The 17483-nt window shown below is 44.3% G+C and overlaps 1 protein-coding gene and 1 long non-coding RNA gene across 3 annotated transcripts in view; one reads left to right on the top strand and one right to left on the bottom strand.

Annotated features, from left to right (window-relative positions):
* The window catches only part of LOC120243574, a 49924-nt gene that overhangs the window by 997 nt on the left and 31444 nt on the right, over positions 1-17483 (bottom strand). The window lies entirely within an intron of this gene.
* LOC120243589 lies at positions 538-13517 on the top strand. Of its 2 annotated transcripts, none has more exons than XR_005531344.1 (3): positions 538-626; positions 11559-11666; positions 13280-13517. It is a non-coding gene; the product is annotated as an uncharacterized LOC120243589 (long non-coding RNA). The 2 variants fall into 2 exon arrangements; XR_005531343.1 differs by having other exon boundaries at positions 11445-11666.

Below are 17483 nucleotides of genomic sequence, written 5' to 3'. Positions count from 1 at the left end.
AGGAGGAGGGGGGAAACACCTGTAGTGAGGTGACTGTAGAGCACGAGAACGTGCGACATTTCTCCCATCACTTAGTAACAAAGCCCTATGGTGTGTCAACTCACAGGGCCCAGAGAGTTGGTTAAATTTTTTTCTGGGTGTTTCTGTGAGGGTGTTTTTGGATGGAATATACATTAAGTCAGTGGGCTTTGAATAAAGCAGATTGCCTTCCATAATGTGGATGGGCCTCATCCAAGCAGTCGAAGGCCTGACTAGAACAGGCCTTCTCTGTGTAAGAGGGAATTCTACCAGCAGATTGCCTTCATTTGCAATACTGGCTCTTCTCGGCTTGCTGGCAGAGCCTTTACATTCGAACTGTAACTGTTTCCTGAGTCTCCAACCTGCTGGCTTCCCCCTTCAGATTCTGGGCTTGCAAAGCCTCCACAATGGCATGAGCACATTCCTGAAAATAAATTTCTATATATATATGTGTCCTATCCTGTTTTCTGGAGAACCCTGACTAATACAGGCCCATACTTCTCTGGCTTCAGGAGGGACACTTGGAGCAGAAAGAAAATATTGCTCTGATCTCACCAAAAGGAGACTGAAAGACTTCCAACCAGGGAAAGGAGCTTCTTGAGTAGGAGGTGAGGCCTCCGTGTGGCAATTTAGTGAGAGCATAGCTGGTGAGAGAGCCATGTGAGAAGCATGTGAGTCTCCAGCTTGAAGAGGGGGTTAGGAGACCCGTGTCTGTTGACGTGCCCATGGCTTATGGATCTTGGAGAAACGTGGGCTTACTAACATCCCAAAGCAAGCCCTGCCTGCCCGGTCTTCATATAAAAAGTGCTTCTCCTGGGCGGGGGGTCAGTCCCAGGTTGGCTCTCCAGGCTTGGAAGGGGTTGCTTCAAATTTCTGTTCTTTGTGGACATAGCTAATCAACTTCTTGTTAGGCAAAGACAACAATAGATATGTCCACGTTCAGCCTCAGGAGCCACCTCGGCTGGCAGAAGCTGGCTCTTGAAGCTTCCCTAACAAGTAACAGCAGTTCTCGAGAGTCCTCATGCACACAAGATCATGCTTGGCAGTCAACATGCTTAACATTCACTTGATTACTCTTCCTACAAACTATAAAGTTCTTTGAAACATACAGACAGACACATGTATACTCTGAAACAAGACTCATGCTGGTGAAAAAAAAAAAGTGGAACGAGAAAGGGGCTTGATATTTAGGACAAAGGGATAGGAGCTCCCCATGAACAGTGTTACACAAGAGAAGGTGTGGAGGAGGAAATGGGGCAGCAGAGAGCAATGCAAAGGCCAAGGCCAAGTGAAACAGGAACATCAGCCAGGAAGCACGTGGCTTGGTCTTTGAGACATTTCCTTCAAGTTCCCTCTTGCCCTCAAGCCTAACCAGGGTTGGGATGGTGAATGCTCTCACCTCTGAGCGTCTGAGACATGCACTGTCCACACTGCTCCTTTGGCACATGGCATGGTTTTCTGGAATCATAAGCGTTTCTGTTCAACGGTCCTGACTCTTCAGTTAAATGTAAAGGCAGACTTTTTCTTTCTTCTTTTTGGAATAGTATGTTCTTAGTTTAAGAATAGGTTCTAACTCGGGGCACCTGGGTACCCTAGTCGGTTAAATGGCTGACTCTTTGATTTTGGCTCAGGTCTTGATCTCCCCATTTGTGGGTTCAAGCCCCGCATCAGGCTCTGCGCTGACAGCGAGGAGCATTCTTGGGATTCTCTGTCCCCCTCTCTGCCCCTACCCGACTCTCTCAATAAATAAACTTAAAAAAAAATTGGTTTTAAGCACAAGGGAAATTATTACAGGGAAGTTCATGCTTGCAAAACAGTTGGAAGTACCGAAGGAACAGTCATCTAGCCTGAGGCTTCTGGAATGCCCACCTGAAAACCAAAGAACTGACTTGCACTCGCTCTTCCCAGGAGCTACAACCTCTACCCACATTAGGAGGGTGAAGGATCTAGAGGCCGCCGCTGGAACTACAGAGCCCATGAACACACTGGTGTTGCTGTACTCAAGAAATGTGGAAGTTGGGATCAGGAAACCTGACCAGCAAGCCTAGAAAAGATGGCTGATGGCCTCCGCCTAATTCTCTCTTCTGACACTTGCACAATCAGGAAATTGCACATCCACAACTACAAAGGAGTCTGGGAGATGTAGTTTTAAGCTTTCCAGCCTCTGAAACACAGAAAGGCACCGCAGGAAGAGGCAGGAATGGATATTCATTGCTAATGAATTTCCAACACAAGTAGTGGTTGTCACTGAGGTGTCACCCTTGCCCTGGCTCGGGAGTAAACTTGTGCTCCCCTGCACTCAAGATCCAATGCTCTCCAGTCTCCACTCTCTCTCCACCACGTCTCGTGCCACTAGAGGTCCAGGGCCCCACCCACTTCTCAAAGGCTGGTGACATCAAGCATGTTTCAAGGAGGGCTTATGCAAATGGAATAGAGAGGACAGAAACCCAACAGTTTGTCATGCCCACCGGGCAATGGAGAAAGCCTGGTTGCTGTGAGGTGGAGTCCTCACCAGGCGCCTGCCAGGTGCGGAGTTTTGCTCCCACTCTTGATGCGATCTCCTACAAAAATCTGTTGCCTGTCAGTGCTCTTCGGTCCACCGAAGGCCAAGACCAAGACTGTTTTCAAAGGCTGCCTACACCCCAGATCTCCTGAGAGGGCTTGTTAGGACACAGACTGCCGGGTCTGGGTGGGTCCCAAGAATTTGCCTTTCTAACAAGGACCCTGGTGACACCGGGGTGACTCTGATGCTGCACTTGCAGAACCATTGACGTGGGCTTTGAAACTCCACAATTCTGTGCTTTCTGGTCTCAGTCCCCATCCCTTAGGTATGAACAAGGAATGGGTGAGTTCTTCAGAATGGGGAGATGGGACAATGGGAACAAAAAATTTGGGAGGGGGGAAAAATCAATGCTTCAAAAATGGAAAAAAATTGCCATCATTCAGTAATAATAATATATAATCCCTTTGCTATGCTTTTAATGTTTGAAAGGGTGGTGCTTAATTGAAAGGCAGACTTCGGGGCTAGGGACCATAGTATGTCCTTTATGCAAGAAATACGATCCAGACTAGGTGTTAAGCACAACAGAAATTAATATGGGGGAATTGGTGCTTGTGAAACAATTAAATCCTTCTTTCCTGGTTTTGCTCCTCCTTCCCTTCCTCTCCCTCATGGACCCTCTTAATCACTCTGCTCGGCCCTCAGTCTTGCTTCTTCCCTCTCTGCTCCTGACAGTCATTGGCTCTATCCGGTCTGCTCCCACGTGGAAGGGCTTAAGCTACTACCTCTAGACACTGTGCTGAGCAGTGTACACACAACATCTCATTTAGCCCTCCTCCTGCCAATCAGGCAGGATGGTATTCTAGCGCTCATTTCACAGATGAGGACTGGAAGGTTCAGAGAGGTCACACCACTAGAAGCTGGGGAGTTCAGGACTGGAGCCCAGCTTTGTGTGGCTCCTGGTTCCAGACCCCTCCCCCATCTTCACGATCCGGTGTCATTTTGCATCCCCAGCCCGCGGGACAGAGACCTTCAGCAGGAGACCTGCAATCACTGTGTGTGCACTGGTTCCCTGGTAGGTGTCGGTCCCTGGGCCAGAGCTTTACGGGACGTGTCACTCATGGTGGGGATGACAGGACCACGTTTTCCATCTGGGAGTCTCATTCCCTGTGCTTGTTCATTTCTGGGACATTCTTTTTGAAAATGAACTTGGTGGGAACTTAGGTTTTATTCCAAAAAAATCCCACAAAATTTCCAGCAAACCCCAAATTGTGTAGATTGGAGGGAGGAAGCATGTTATTTTTTGGCAGAGAAAGTCTGGCAATAAATGTCTAAAAACATAATAAAAGTGCTTTTTAACATCCTGTTTTCCCCCTTTTGTTGATTTTTGGACATTTCTTCCCAACCAAGGAGTTATGCAACAAGATCTGAAAATTGCCAAACTTTTATTTTATTGGTAGTTTTATTTGATTCCTTCTCTGTTTCTGTGTGTGCACCTTATCTCTCTGAACCTTCACCTAGGAATTGAGGTGACTTTATAGCACTCTGAGAGTGGCCCAGAAACCACATGGGGCTAGATAACAGTTTTCTAACTGCGAAAAAAGCAAAGCAAAGTGAAAAAGCTCTGAAAAGCTAACTGGAGGCTATCAAGCTCATACATGATCTGTTAGTGGGTAGGTAAGCTTTGAACCTAGGAATATGGATATGTGATCACTGGTTCTTGCTCTTCTCCCTGAATCCAAAAATTCAAATCTCCATGTCTTTCTGAGTGTCTTCAAAAACTTCCATTCCCCATATCCCATGAAAACCAGTCTGATGCAGGGGTTGGGAGTGTAGACGCTACAAGTAGACCAAATATGTATGTCTCCAGGTCTTATTTCTGCCTCTTCCTAGCTGTGTGATCTTGAGCAAGTTACTTGATTCAGCTTCCTTATCTGTAAAATGAGGCTGATAGGGTTAGGGTTGATAGGGTGATTAAGGTGGATTGGAAAAGTTCATACATATAAAATGCTTACTTTAGAGTAGGTGCTGGTGTGTAGTAAATGCTCAATTAAAGTTGCTACTCTTATTGGTGTTGTATGAATTAGATCACTATGTGTGAATACTTCTATGAATACCTTGCTGGTTTCCTGAGCAGTAATGGACTCACTAAGTCCTAGCCAAAGATGTGTCATAGCAGCAATTCCTGTAGAACAGCTTGTGCCTTGTAAGCAACATTTGCCATCGTTTTATTTTTTATTAACTTTTTTTTATTATTTCTGTGAGAGAGAGAGAGAGAGAGAGAGAGAGAATAGGGGAGGGGCAGAGAGAGAAAGAGGGAGAGAAAATACCAAGTAGGACCCACATTGTCACCACTGAGCTGGATGTGGGGCTTGAACTCAAGAACCATGAGATCATGACCTGAGCCCAAATCAAGAATCAGATGCTTAAGCTACTGAGTCATCCAGGTGCCTCATCATCCTTTCAGTTAGGTCTCCTTTGCTGCTTCACGTCAGAGATTAAAACACAGAGACGAAAGTCACACATTCAAGCCGTCTACCTTGCTATCAGCTCTGCTGTGAAATCGGACTCTTTCCTTGTTTCCATCCCAGTCCTGGCCCACCCATTAACTAGCTGTGTGATGTGGGACAAGTTACTTCACTTCTCTAAGCTTCAGATATCAATAGGACAACTAAAGGCCTAGGCCAGAACCCTAAGATATGGGGCTTCCTAGATCCCAGGGCAACCCGCACAGGCTCAGAACTGATGGGTGACACACTCAGGTGTGAAGTTCGATCATTGCCACTGAGCCCTGTCTACCAGCAGTGGAGCCAGCTGGAGCAGCGGAAGCATGGGTGGGAGAGGTAGAGCAATGATCCATCCTTTCCATTCTATTGCTGGGAGGCAGCAGAGTTGAGATTCTGCACAGCCCGAGAGCCCCCCTCCCCGGCCCGCCTCCAAGCTCCCACCCCAAACATAGTGTCTGGGAACGGACGTGGAGGCAAAGTGAATATTGACAACACTTGGCTCATGTTTAAGAGTACTTAGCTTGTGTGATACTGCAATTCACAGTAAGAAATATATATATTTGGTCTTTGACCTCATTCCTGGTGCAGTACTCCTAACCCCCCTGTAAGATCTAGAAGGGTGTCTTGTTATGTTAATGTGGTGACTTTGGGATCCCTACCTAAGGCTGGGGTTTGGTTGTCAGAACCAACCAAGCAAGCAATTAGAGAGTTGGAACTTTCAGTCCCACACACCCTTGTTGTAAGGGGTGGGGAGAGGGGCTGGAATTGAGTTCAATCACCAGAGGCCAATGATGTAATCGATCATGCTTAAGTAACGAAGCCTCCATAAAAACCCAAAAGGATGAGATTCAGAGAGCTTCTGGCTAAGAAGGTGGAGTTTTGAGGGGAGTGCTGTGCTCAGAGAGGGTCTGGACTGTCTGCATCCTTTCCCCATACTTGCCCTATGTGTCTCTTCTGTCCAGCTATTCCTGAGTTACATAGTAAGGCGAAATATGGTAAGTAAAATGTTTTTTTGAATTGTGTGAGCCACGCTAGCAAATTAATGGAACACAAGGAGGGGGTAGTTGGAACTTCCAAACCACATGTAGTTGGCTGGAAGCACAAGTGACAACCTGTATTTGCTTGTGATTGTCATCAGAAGGTGGTAGGGCACAGGGGTTGGGAGAGAGCATTCTTGCAGGACTGAATCCTTAACCTGTGAGATTTCCAAGTAGATTACATCAGAACTGAGTTGGATTATAGGACATCTAGTTGTTGGCTGACAATTGCTTGGTGTGGGGAAGAAGCCTCTATGTTAGGACTGGAAACAGAAATATACCTGGCATCAGAAGGATCTAGGTTCAGATTCTAGCTGTGTTATTTACTCCATGGGTGACCTTGAATGAATAATTGATAACCTCTTCCAGCATCCACTTTTCCAAGTGTTCTAGTCACTACTAAATAAATTGAAATACATTAAGCACCTAAGACCGTTTGAGAGAGGCTAAGCTCCTAACTATCATTAATTACTGTTCTCAACATTTTAAGCGTCAGCAGGTGGGAAGAGGGAGGAAGGGGGAACTAGCTTGGCTAACCTGGTTCTGGAAAAGATAATCCGGTGGGTTCAGTAGAGAAGGCAAACTAAGACCAGGTTCAGGCAATTATCAGTAACTCCAGGGGACAAAGCAAGCAGAGAATAATCATATCTAGATGGTGGATCAAAGTCAGGGCTCTTGAGCATTTGACTTACTCCAACAGTCCCAGCAAGAAGGGTGGAAAGAAAAGCTGGCAAAGAGCAAGACAGGGTAATTAAACCCCAGCTAAAGGTGCACGTCTTCAGTCCTAATGAGGAAAACTGAGGCACAAGGTGGCTGTTGAATAAAGGAAGGAAGGAGAGAAAAGGTTGTGATGTAGGAGACCTTGTGAGCTCTCAGATCCCTGCTGTAGCTCAGGAGATCATTACCAGCCCAGCCAGTTCTGGCCACCAGGGACTCCAGCACTCAGAGCGCAGCTCCACGCAATGTGGTCATCTGATGGCCAGGGAGACCACTGGGTCAGTGCGCCAGTGTCTGAGGGATATAGGAGCAAGAATATTCCCCAACAATGATAAGGGCTTGAACTTAGAATACAAAGACTCTTCCTAACTATCTTAAGAAAAACATGTGGTATCTCTTATCAAACCTGGTTTGTTCTTGGAAGAGAGCTCCTGCCTGTTTTTCTTAACTGCTGGAGAAAAACGAAATGCAAAGGCTTGAACGTAAGAAGTAAAATTACTTGGCCTGCAGATCTCATGGAATTTTCCCAAATCATTCACCAAATTTAAAATGTTTCAGGCTTAAACTGGGACTCATTTGTTTCTTTTAATTTAGAACAACCTTGAATACTTGAACCCTGTTATAAACTGTGTTGCCAGAAGTCTCTAAGTTTATACTGCAAATTTCCTGTCATTTGTAGGCATGCTCTACTCACAAGGAAGGGATGGGGATCTATATCTGAGATAGGTGGCAGTTTTTCTAAACTTCTGGTTTTTTACTTGCTTGTAAGATTTTCATTGAACACCTCTTTATGGTACAGTTCCAAGTATCTACTGCTCCTGTACAAATCCCTGCATGATTTTGGTCTCTGCTTTGAGCTTATTAAGCTTGTTGTTTCTGCTGCCTTTGCACCAAGTGTCCATATAAGGCTTCCTTAACTTCAGTTGTGTGTCACAGGATTCATCCATGCCTCAACTCTGAAATGAGTTCTGTAAAGGAATTTGCTCTCTTTGCTGATGGAATTAACAGTAGCACACCATTTATTTTTATTTTTTAAAAATGTTTACTTATTTTGAGAGGTGGGGAGGGGCAGAGAGAGGGAGAATCCCAAGCAGTCTCCTCCCCACTGTCAGTGCAGAGCCTAACACACAACTCGACCCTCAAAACTGTGAGATCATGACCTGAGCAGAAATTAAGAGTTGGACACTTAACTCACTGAGCCACCCAGACAGCCCTCTTTTTATTTTTTTTCCAAGAGGAAAGGCTTCAAAGAAGTCTGAAGTTTGAAAAATTGGAGAAAATGGCTCATAGTTTATAGATTAAAATACTTACAGATTATTCCTTAAAAAAATTTTTTTTACATTTATTTATTTTTGAGAGAGCGAGACAGAGTGTGAGTGGGAAGGGACACAGAGAGAATGCGACACCGAATCCGAAGCAGGCTCCAGGCTCTGAGCAAGAGTTCAGCCTGACGCAGGGCTCGAACCCACGAACCGTGAGATCATGACCTGAGCTGAAGTTGGATGCTTAACCGACTGAGCCACCCAGCTGCCCCACTTACAGGTTATTCCTTTCATTGTGGATTACAGGCTTGCTTTTTAAAGTTGACTTCATGGTCCTCTGGTGATCAGAAGAATAACTTATCACTCTTCTTTTTCCAATTAAATTTTAGCTTATTTTTTTAAGAGGGTAGGGGCAGAGGGAGAGGAAGAATCTTAAGCAGGCTCCCCACCCAGCATGGAGCCCCCCACTTGGAGCTCAATCTCCCAACCATGATTTTGTGACCTGAGCCCAAATCAAGAGTCGGCGATTTAACCCACTGAACCATCCAGGCGCTCCTATCATACTTCTTATAACTATATCTGAAATAGCATCCAACTTCCTTTTGGCACCAAAATTTCAATATAGGTACAAGATCTGAGAAGATGGTTTGGGAGCCAATGGGAAAGATGATTACTTAGTGAATCTCATCAAAGCCCATTTTGAAAATGTGCTGTTGGGGCACCTGGCTGGCTCAGTTGGTGGAGTGGGTGACTCTTGATCTTGGAGTTTCAGGTTGAAGCCCCATGTTGGGTGTAGAGACTACTTAGGACTAAAATCTTAAAAAAAAGTGTTTTTTTGAGTCATAGTTATATGGGTCTAAAATTTTATATAAATAAGTAATTAAAATTTTCATTCAGCATTTGCATAGTTTTACTTTTATTACCACCTATTAACAGAATATAAAATGTTCTCAGTAGTAATTTTGGCTTTAAGCTGGCTTTCTTTGTGAGCTTTATTAGATTGTACTGGCCTAAAACCAGCTAGAAAAGACTCTGTTCTAGCTGATTTATTGGTTTTACATTCACTGAGTCAGAAGCTTTTATAAAGGCTTATTTTGTAGATAAATCATATTGTGGGCTCAACACTTTTATGAGTACCACCTTTCATTATAAAAACATTCTCTTTTGGTTCCATTAACGAATAATTTTTGTTATAAAGTAAACATTGGTTGATTTATTCTTGGTTATTGAGTACAAAGTGAATGAGCAAGAAGTGTGTGTGTGAGTGTGTGTGTATTTTAATGGACTAGAGTAAATGTAAATGGTTTCCTTGAGTTATCATGAAAATATGTTTACAATGGCATTTCCAGACCAATGGTAAGAGTGGGTCATAAACCAGAGATGATTATAGATTTTCATTCTGTGCTCCTGAGGTCTAGTTTATTTTTATTTTTTATTGTTTTAAATGTTTTATTTATTTCTGAGAGAGAGAGCACACGTGAGAGAGAGCGTGTGAGAGCGCAGGGGAGGGTCAGAGGGAGAGGGAGACACAGAATCTGAAGCAGGCTCCAGGCTCTGAGCTAGCTGCCAGCACAGAGCCCAATGTGGGGCTCGAACCCACGAACAGCAAGATCATGACCCGAGCCGAAGTCTGACACTCAACTGAGCCACCCAGGTGCCCCTATTTTTTAAAATGTTTATTTATTTTGAGAGAGAGAAAGAGAGAGAGGAAGAGGCTGTGAGGGGGGAGGGGCAGAGAGAGAGAATCCCAAGCAGGTTCCGTGCTGTCAGGCTGATGGCACAGAGCCTCAGGTGAGCCTGATCCTACGAACCATGAGATTATGACCTGAGCTGAAACTGAGAGTTGGACACCTAACTGACAGAGCCACCCAGGTGTCCCTTTATTTTCTTATTTTTAAAGATTTTATTTTTAAGTAATCTCCACACCCAACACACTCATGACTCCTAAATCAAGATTCTTCACTGACTGAGCCAGCCAGGTGCCCCTCCTGAGGTCAATTTTAAAAAATAACATATACACATGATGTAAAAGAGAGAACCCTAAATCCTGTGTATATAGTGTATGTATTTGCATGTGTACACAGCAGTCATGAAGCAATATTTAAGTTCACTAACCTAAGGAACTTAAAATTGTGGAATTCCAGCAGACATGCCAAAGAGAAGGAAGAGAAAAAAGTGAACCAAGAAAACCTGGCAGTATTATTTCCTCCTGTTCAGGGTTGCTGGTAAAATGGTAACCAGAGGTTTTTATTACATACAACTAAAAAGGGCCAATTAAAGTGTGGGAAAGGTTTCCTTTGCAGAGTCCGATGCTAGGCAGGGAAATACAGTGTCACAGAAATCGCCATAGCAAGTTTCAGTAAAGGATTGTAGAACAAAGAGGCCTTGTTAATCCCATACTGGTTTATTCAAATAGTGTGTAATTCAAAGCAATTGCTGCTCCCCAGGCAGGAATTTACAATTGCTACATTGGATGGGAGGACGTGTGTCATTCCAAGGCAAAAGCAGGTCTGGAAAGGGCCTGGTGGCTGGAGAACCGCCTAAATCCCGAAACAGCTCGCGAGCAGGCCAAGTAAAACAAACAGGCGGAGAACCACCCTGTGAAGTCAGTCTGCCTCCCGAGCTGAGCTGTATTTCCTTTGCTCTTCTTCCTGCCTTTCTGGTGGATTGCAGAAGGTCCCCAGAGCAAGGAGCAAGGGGGAGAGGGCAAAGAAATTCAAGTCCTGGACCTGCTATCACTTAACTTCTTGCCCTTCCTGGCAAGGGCATACAAGTTCATTCATGAGAATGCATGTGTGTGCAGCCTGTAGGTCTATAGGATTGATAATGATGGTGAATCCAGAGCATCCTCCCTTGGCATAAAAACATTGGGCAAGAGTCAGACGTGAGTCAACGGCAAGAGTAGGCTTGAATCTTAGTACATTTTGAACAGTGTGGTCAACAGTGTTTCAGAGAACAGTCTTCCAGCTTTATGTGGTCATTTTCATGGAATCTGAACAGTTTAAAATCGCATGATTTTTAAAAACTCTGCTTTGAGTCCAGTGATGGACCAGGGACGCCAAGCTCTGTCAGTCTCCCAACAACACTATGAGGCTAGCTAATTAGGGAAATAAAAAAAAATGGGAGGAGGGTGGCAGGGGGGGTGGGTTGAGGTAAAACCATTATGTAGAACTCACCTTAAATGGGGCAGGTTGTGTTTGACCAGAGAGCTGCCTGTTAGACTCAGGAAGTTTTTAAGAAGAGAGACGTGTAGATGAGACCTTTCAGCAGATCTGGATTCACAAGATCTTTTCATGGTGTGGGATTCTGAGCCGCCGTTACATGTTGTAGCATGCACTTAGCTTTAAAGTGCTGCTAGGGCAGAGGCATTTATTTAGCATATGTATTTTTCCATCTATCCCAGCCCCTCCGGACTTTGTTCTGTCCAGCCACTAAGACAGAAGTGACACAGGGCCCTTCTAGGCAGAAGCACAGAAGAACACGTGTGAATTCCCCATGTCTCGTCTTCTCTTGCCAGGACGCTGGAGACCCGTACCCAGTGCTACAGCTCCTAATGTCAGAGCCTCTGTCAGCCAGAGTTCTTAGGAGGATCCCACAGTCTCCACCACCAATGCACATCCGTCATGTAAGGAAAGCAAGAATACATTTTACTATGTTAAGCTAAGATTCTGGACTTCATCTGTTAATTGCGGCATAGGCTAGGCTAATTAAGCTGCTCTTCTAGATCTTTTTGGTAGAAAAAGAAACTCCATCTGGAGAGAGGATGAGCCATCAGAGTTAAGCAATTCTTGAACAAGGCCCTGAGGCTTTGCCAGACTGCCTTTGCGTCATGTACTCCCCAAAGTCATTCCGCGCCATTGTCGGTCACTGTTCTTCAGGGACTGGTGAAAGAGGAAGTGAGGAGGAGCCCTAGTCAGTGGGGGTTGACATCTGACAGTTCCCTTCTGGTAGTTTCTCTTCTTATTCACAACCTCCTCTTGGGATTTTAGGCTTGCTTAACATACGGTACAAATCAGTGAAATTATTCATTGTGGTTTCCATTTGAGTGAGCTAGTTTCCGCTCCTAAGAAGGGTCTTAACAAAACAGGAAGTTTTTCTTGGATCTAGAAATGGGACTCTGCCTTCTGATACTAGTTTTTACCAACTTCTGTAAATCTCTTATTTTTCCTACTTCCCTGTCAGAAGGTGGAGCAAAGAAGAGTAGGTGTAACTAAAAAATGCTGATTTGGTATGGTATTCGGTTTGGTGGTTTGGTTTGGAGGAGAGGTAGATAACAAAATGACAACCTGCCCAGGCCAGACCACATCCTCTCATCTGACAGCTTTATCTCCTCTCATCTGACAGCTTTATCTTCTACCTCTTCCTCCACTTTGGCCTTGGCAGAGGTGTGAAGGGCCAAGGAACACTTTGATTAGTAGACACTCCTTGATAGTAATCCTTGATGTTTCCCAGCTGACAGTCCTCAAAAGATTTTGATAAGCATCACCCATTAGATTCCACTCTGGGTGAGTGGGTGGGGGGAACAGGGTACATGTCTGTCTTATTGTAGAGGGCACCCAACTTCAAATACCCAAGAATATTTTTTTTAACTTAAAAATTTTAACATTTATTTATTTTTGAGAGACAGCATTAGAAGGGGAGGGGCAGGGGGAGAGGGAGGCACAGAATCTGAAGCAGGCTCCAGGCTCCAAGCTGTCAGCTCAGAGCCTGACGTGGGGCTCAAACTCACAAACCTTGAGATCATGATCTGAGCTGAAGTCGGCCACTTAATGATACATAATGATAGATCATGTATCATTACCACCATCATGTAATATAAATTCCCACCCTGAGATTCAGTATCTACATTTGTATCAGGCAAGTCTATCGGGAAAGACTTCAGATTCCTGACATCCTTATCACTAGTGGTTAGAGTCTAAGGATGCTAATTTTTTTTTTCCTCTCAAGTTTTTTTTTTTTAAGTTCCAGTTAACATGCAGTATAGTACTAGTTTCAGGTGTACTGTATAGTGATTCATAAGGAGGCTAATTCATAAAATTCCTGCTGACTCGTATCTGCTAGACATTCTCTACTCTGTACTTTTCTTACCTAGTAACAGAATTTTTAGCCAGATACATGATCACCCCAGTTTCCCAGCTCCCCTTGCAGCTTGATATGGCTTAAGCTGGGAGTAGAAGTTGATGTATACACCATCCAGTTTGTTGCCCTTAGAGAATAACGCTGTCTCCCTTCCTGCAGGAATGTAGATGTGAGCTGGAGCTGCTATTTTGGACTACGAAGCAGAAGGCATGTATTGGGAGTGGCAGCACAATGAGAGAAACGGAAACTGGGCCCCTGACACAGCTGAACTGCCGCTGCATTTTGGCATCTCTTTGTTAGTTGTTGAACTCATATCCCAAGTAATACCGGACCTCATTTACTAGAACCGTGCTCCACCTTTCTGGCCTGAAAACAAATGTGCTGTCTGGAAAGAGCACACAACTGAGTTAGTCAAGCTTTCTGTGTTTATGGGAGCAAGTGTCCAATTCTACCTCAGTGATCAAGAGTGAGTCTTTCATCCAGACAAGACCTGCTTGTAAGGATGGTGAAAAAGCCATGGAAATTGATCTAGCATTTACAGTAGACCATGTATACTTGGGCTCTCCCCCTACACAATTCAGAATTTGTGCATGTGGTGCCAAGGGATTTATGTAGGAGGGCTGCCTCAACAAGTCACCTTGCTAGGTAGCCTCTCCAGCGATATGGTAAATTATTCTTAGGAACACAAAATAGGCTTCCCTTCTGAGCGGTGTTGCTCAGGGCCTGGACTCCAGCCACAGTCTGTGACCTTCCTGGGTCATGCTGCACCTCTTAATAATCTATAACCAGAATGTCGTAACTTAAAGAGAGGTCGATGAAGCTCTCCTAAACCCAAGTGAATTAGCAGCCCCAGTCTACTCATGAAATGCTAGATGTATCTTAGAATTCCTTCACAACTTCCAAAGTTACCCTCTGATGCTAACCGTGGTCAAGACACTTGGTATTTAATTTTTCCTGGTGTTCAAAAAGGAGGAATCTAAAACTCACACAGCAGCGTCAGGATTTAAACCTTCCTCTGAGGTGAAGTCCCAGTTTGTTTGCAGCCCTGAAGCAGCAGAGTTAGTCCAGAGGCTGGAAAAGTCATTGGACAGCATTCCAGCCCCGTCAGCATCTTCACTGAGTAGCTTTGTTATTTGCTGTAAACAATGGTAAATTCCCAGAACCCCAGACACACCCATATAAAAATGTTAGCTACCAGAATGCCTGGTAAAACCAAATGTAAATGAACAGGGAATTGAAGTCCCTTTGGAATTCTGTCTAGGGATAGAACTGACAAGATTTAATTTTTCTTAAGTTACAGTTAATCAGATCTTTCAAACCTGACCACTTCTGTTATTTCCTGAAATTTCTGAGGTACCAAGAAAATGATGCTTGATGCTGTGCTTCAGCTGCTTTTCCAACAGAAAACCAATTTTTCTGTGGGAGGAATTGAAGCTTGTTTAAATAATCGAACTTCTTTAGGCCCCCAGTTTTGTTGAAACTCTTGGAGAGAACACACATATGGACACACTCAGTGCTTCTGGTTTCTAAACGTTCCAGAAACCATAGCTTCTGGTGAAGTGTCCTGCTGGAACAGCAGGCTTTAGAAAACAACAAAAATTCCACTGGGATGAAAGAGGCTCATTTGTTTTCAAGTTGCGGCCCTTGAATCCTCTGGAGCGCGCACCCCCCCCCCCCCCCCCCCCCCCAGCAGTGTCTGTGGCTTTGATTTATAATCTTCCACCGACACAAGCCTTGGCATTCACTGGGATCCTATAATGAGGTTAAGGTGTGAACCTGGGAAATCGTTTAAGGACAAGGGCGGGTTGGGGGAAGAGGGGGAGGGTTAAAGAGACGAAAAGCAATTAGGAGACCACATGCTTGGCTTACATGAATGAGCCCAAATGGTGGAAGGCCCGCCTGATGGAAGGGCTGTTGAATGTGGTTTTGGCGTCCCAAACCATGCCTTTGCCTCCACAGCACAACCTCTGGTGGGAAGAACTCTTTGCCTAATGCACTGTGACCAGGAAGGCCAGTGTGTGAACACCCCTCCCTCTTTGTCAAGATTCCTCTTATATGCTTGCAAAGCCAGATCTCCGTGTTCCCAGCTGTAAGGCTTGGGATTTGCAGTATAACCCCTGGGGGGTGGGGTAAATAATAGCAGCTGCAATCCCTGCCAGAAAAGAACTTGATGCCCCAGCTTGGGGGTTTAGTGCATGATGAATGCAAAATATTTTCTGGAAGAGACAATGAGAAACCCCATGGGTCAACCATGGAAAACTGCAAGGTGCCAAGCCTATGTGAGCCATCCTGGGTCCTAATAATTAATAGGGCAGGGCTAGATAGGTGGGCATTGTTGAAAAGGAAGAAGCCTCATAACTGAGGTCTTAGTGCCTGAAGGCAGTTACAAGAGTCTCCTTGCACTTCTGAAGTTGCATAACTCACAGTTCTCCCTTTCTGGAAAGTGCTTCTGATGTGATGTTCAGGCCAGGGGCTCTAGAAGCTGACTCAGGTTGGAAGTCTGGCTCTAACACTTAATACCCTCTACTGGATTGAGGTTGTGGGAGTCAGAAGTAATGTATGTCAAGTACTCCTAAAAGTATCCAAGCTTATAACAGAGGCTCAAATTAATGACTAGCTGGTTGCTGTTCATGAAGAAAATTAATCTGGTTTAGCATGGAGGCAGTGGAAGGGAAGGAGAAACAATAAGAGATCCAGAGGAAAAATAGCATGGTGACATTTATTTTATTAAAAAAATTTTTCATATTTATTTTTGAGAGAGACAGACCGGCGTGGGGGGTGGGGGTGGGGGATGTGAATAGGGGAGGGGCAGGGAGAGAGGAAGAGAAGTCGAAGCAGTCTCCAGGCTGTCAGCACAGAGCCCAACATGGGGCTCACAAAACTCATGAAACCCACTAACCACCTATGAACTGTCTGAGCTGAACTCAACCAATTAGCCATCCAGGGAGCCCAGCCTGGTGACCTTTAATATATGCAAAACCAAACAAAAGCCCCAGACAGGTAGTCAGGCTCTTGGGGGAACTCAGGAGGTAGAGAGGTTAAGCATCAAAATCCATGTCTGTCGGGGCACCTGGGTGGTTCAGTGGGTTAAACGTCTGACTTCAGCACAGGTCATGATCTCATGGTTCAGGTTCGTGGGTTCGAGCCCCGCATTGGGCTCTGTGCTGACAGCCAGCTCAGAGCCTGAAGCCTGTTTCAGATTCTGTACCTCCCTCCCTCTCTGACCCTCCCTTGCTAATGCTGTCTCTCTCACAAATAAATAAAACATAAAAAAAATTAAAATCTATGTCAATGCAGGAAAAGAACTACAGGTGGTCTCCTAGAATGTCTGGAAAGAGAAACTATCCGACTGTGTCAGAAGACAGAAAAAAATTTTTAAAGTTTTTTTTTGTTTGGTTCTTTTTTGTTTTTTTGGTAATCTCTATACCCAGTGTGGGGCTCAAACTCATGACCCAGAGATCAGGAATTGCACGCTCTGATTGAGCAGCCAGGTGCCTTGGAGGAAATAAATTTTGTGTAAGCAAAGCTGGAATTAATTGAGAACGGATGAGCATTCTGGAACCTACTACTCTCACTGATCTGCAAATCCCGATTCACATGGGTTCAGTAGCATCAATTATTCTCTCAGACTTGTAAACAAATCATATAAATACTGTCCACAGCTTGTTCAGAAACTAATCCAGAAAAAAGGAATTTGGAGCTTCCAGCTTTAAGTCTGAATCCAAATCTCCCAATTTTTAGATTATTATCTCTCTCTCTACATCTTACATTTTCTAAGATTTACCATATAACCACTTACCTTGAACATTAAAACAAATATTTTTAAGGGTGTGTAATTATAGGCACCATGAAGGATGCGAAAAATGTTTCCAGACTTGAGAACTGGCAGGAATGGTTTCAGTAAAATGAGACCAGAAATTAGAGTCATACCTAGGCTCTTATTTTCACAGTGCTCTTTTAACATTCTTCACATTTCCAAATTAGGAGATTCTAACAGATGAGTCAAGGTTGAATACTCTCTCCAAGCATGTTTAGTATTGCCTGGATCTATTTATATATATTTTCTAAAGCTAGAAATTATTGAGGTCCTCCTATGTACAGGGCATCCACATGACATGTAAGGGCTCACTTAGTCCTCAGAGGTACCATATATAGTTCTTGTGATTGTCACCGTTACTCTACAGATGAGGAAACTGAAGTCTGGAAATTAAGCATCTGGTGCAAGGTCACAGACTAGTTAGAGTGTTGTGGCTAGGAAGTTAGTTTAGGGACAGAGAGGGATAAATCTCTTAGGATGTCATGAAAACCGAATTCAATCACACTGTAATTCAATTTATTTTCTATTTATTTTTAATGTAGTCAC

Source organism: Hyaena hyaena, unplaced genomic scaffold (assembly GCF_003009895.1).
Source record: "Hyaena hyaena isolate Hyena2069 unplaced genomic scaffold, ASM300989v1 scaffold_347, whole genome shotgun sequence".
Classification (NCBI taxonomy): Eukaryota; Metazoa; Chordata; class Mammalia; order Carnivora; family Hyaenidae; genus Hyaena; species Hyaena hyaena.
Note: the sequence above shows the minus strand (reverse complement) of the source record. Positions and strands in the feature narration are given on the sequence as shown.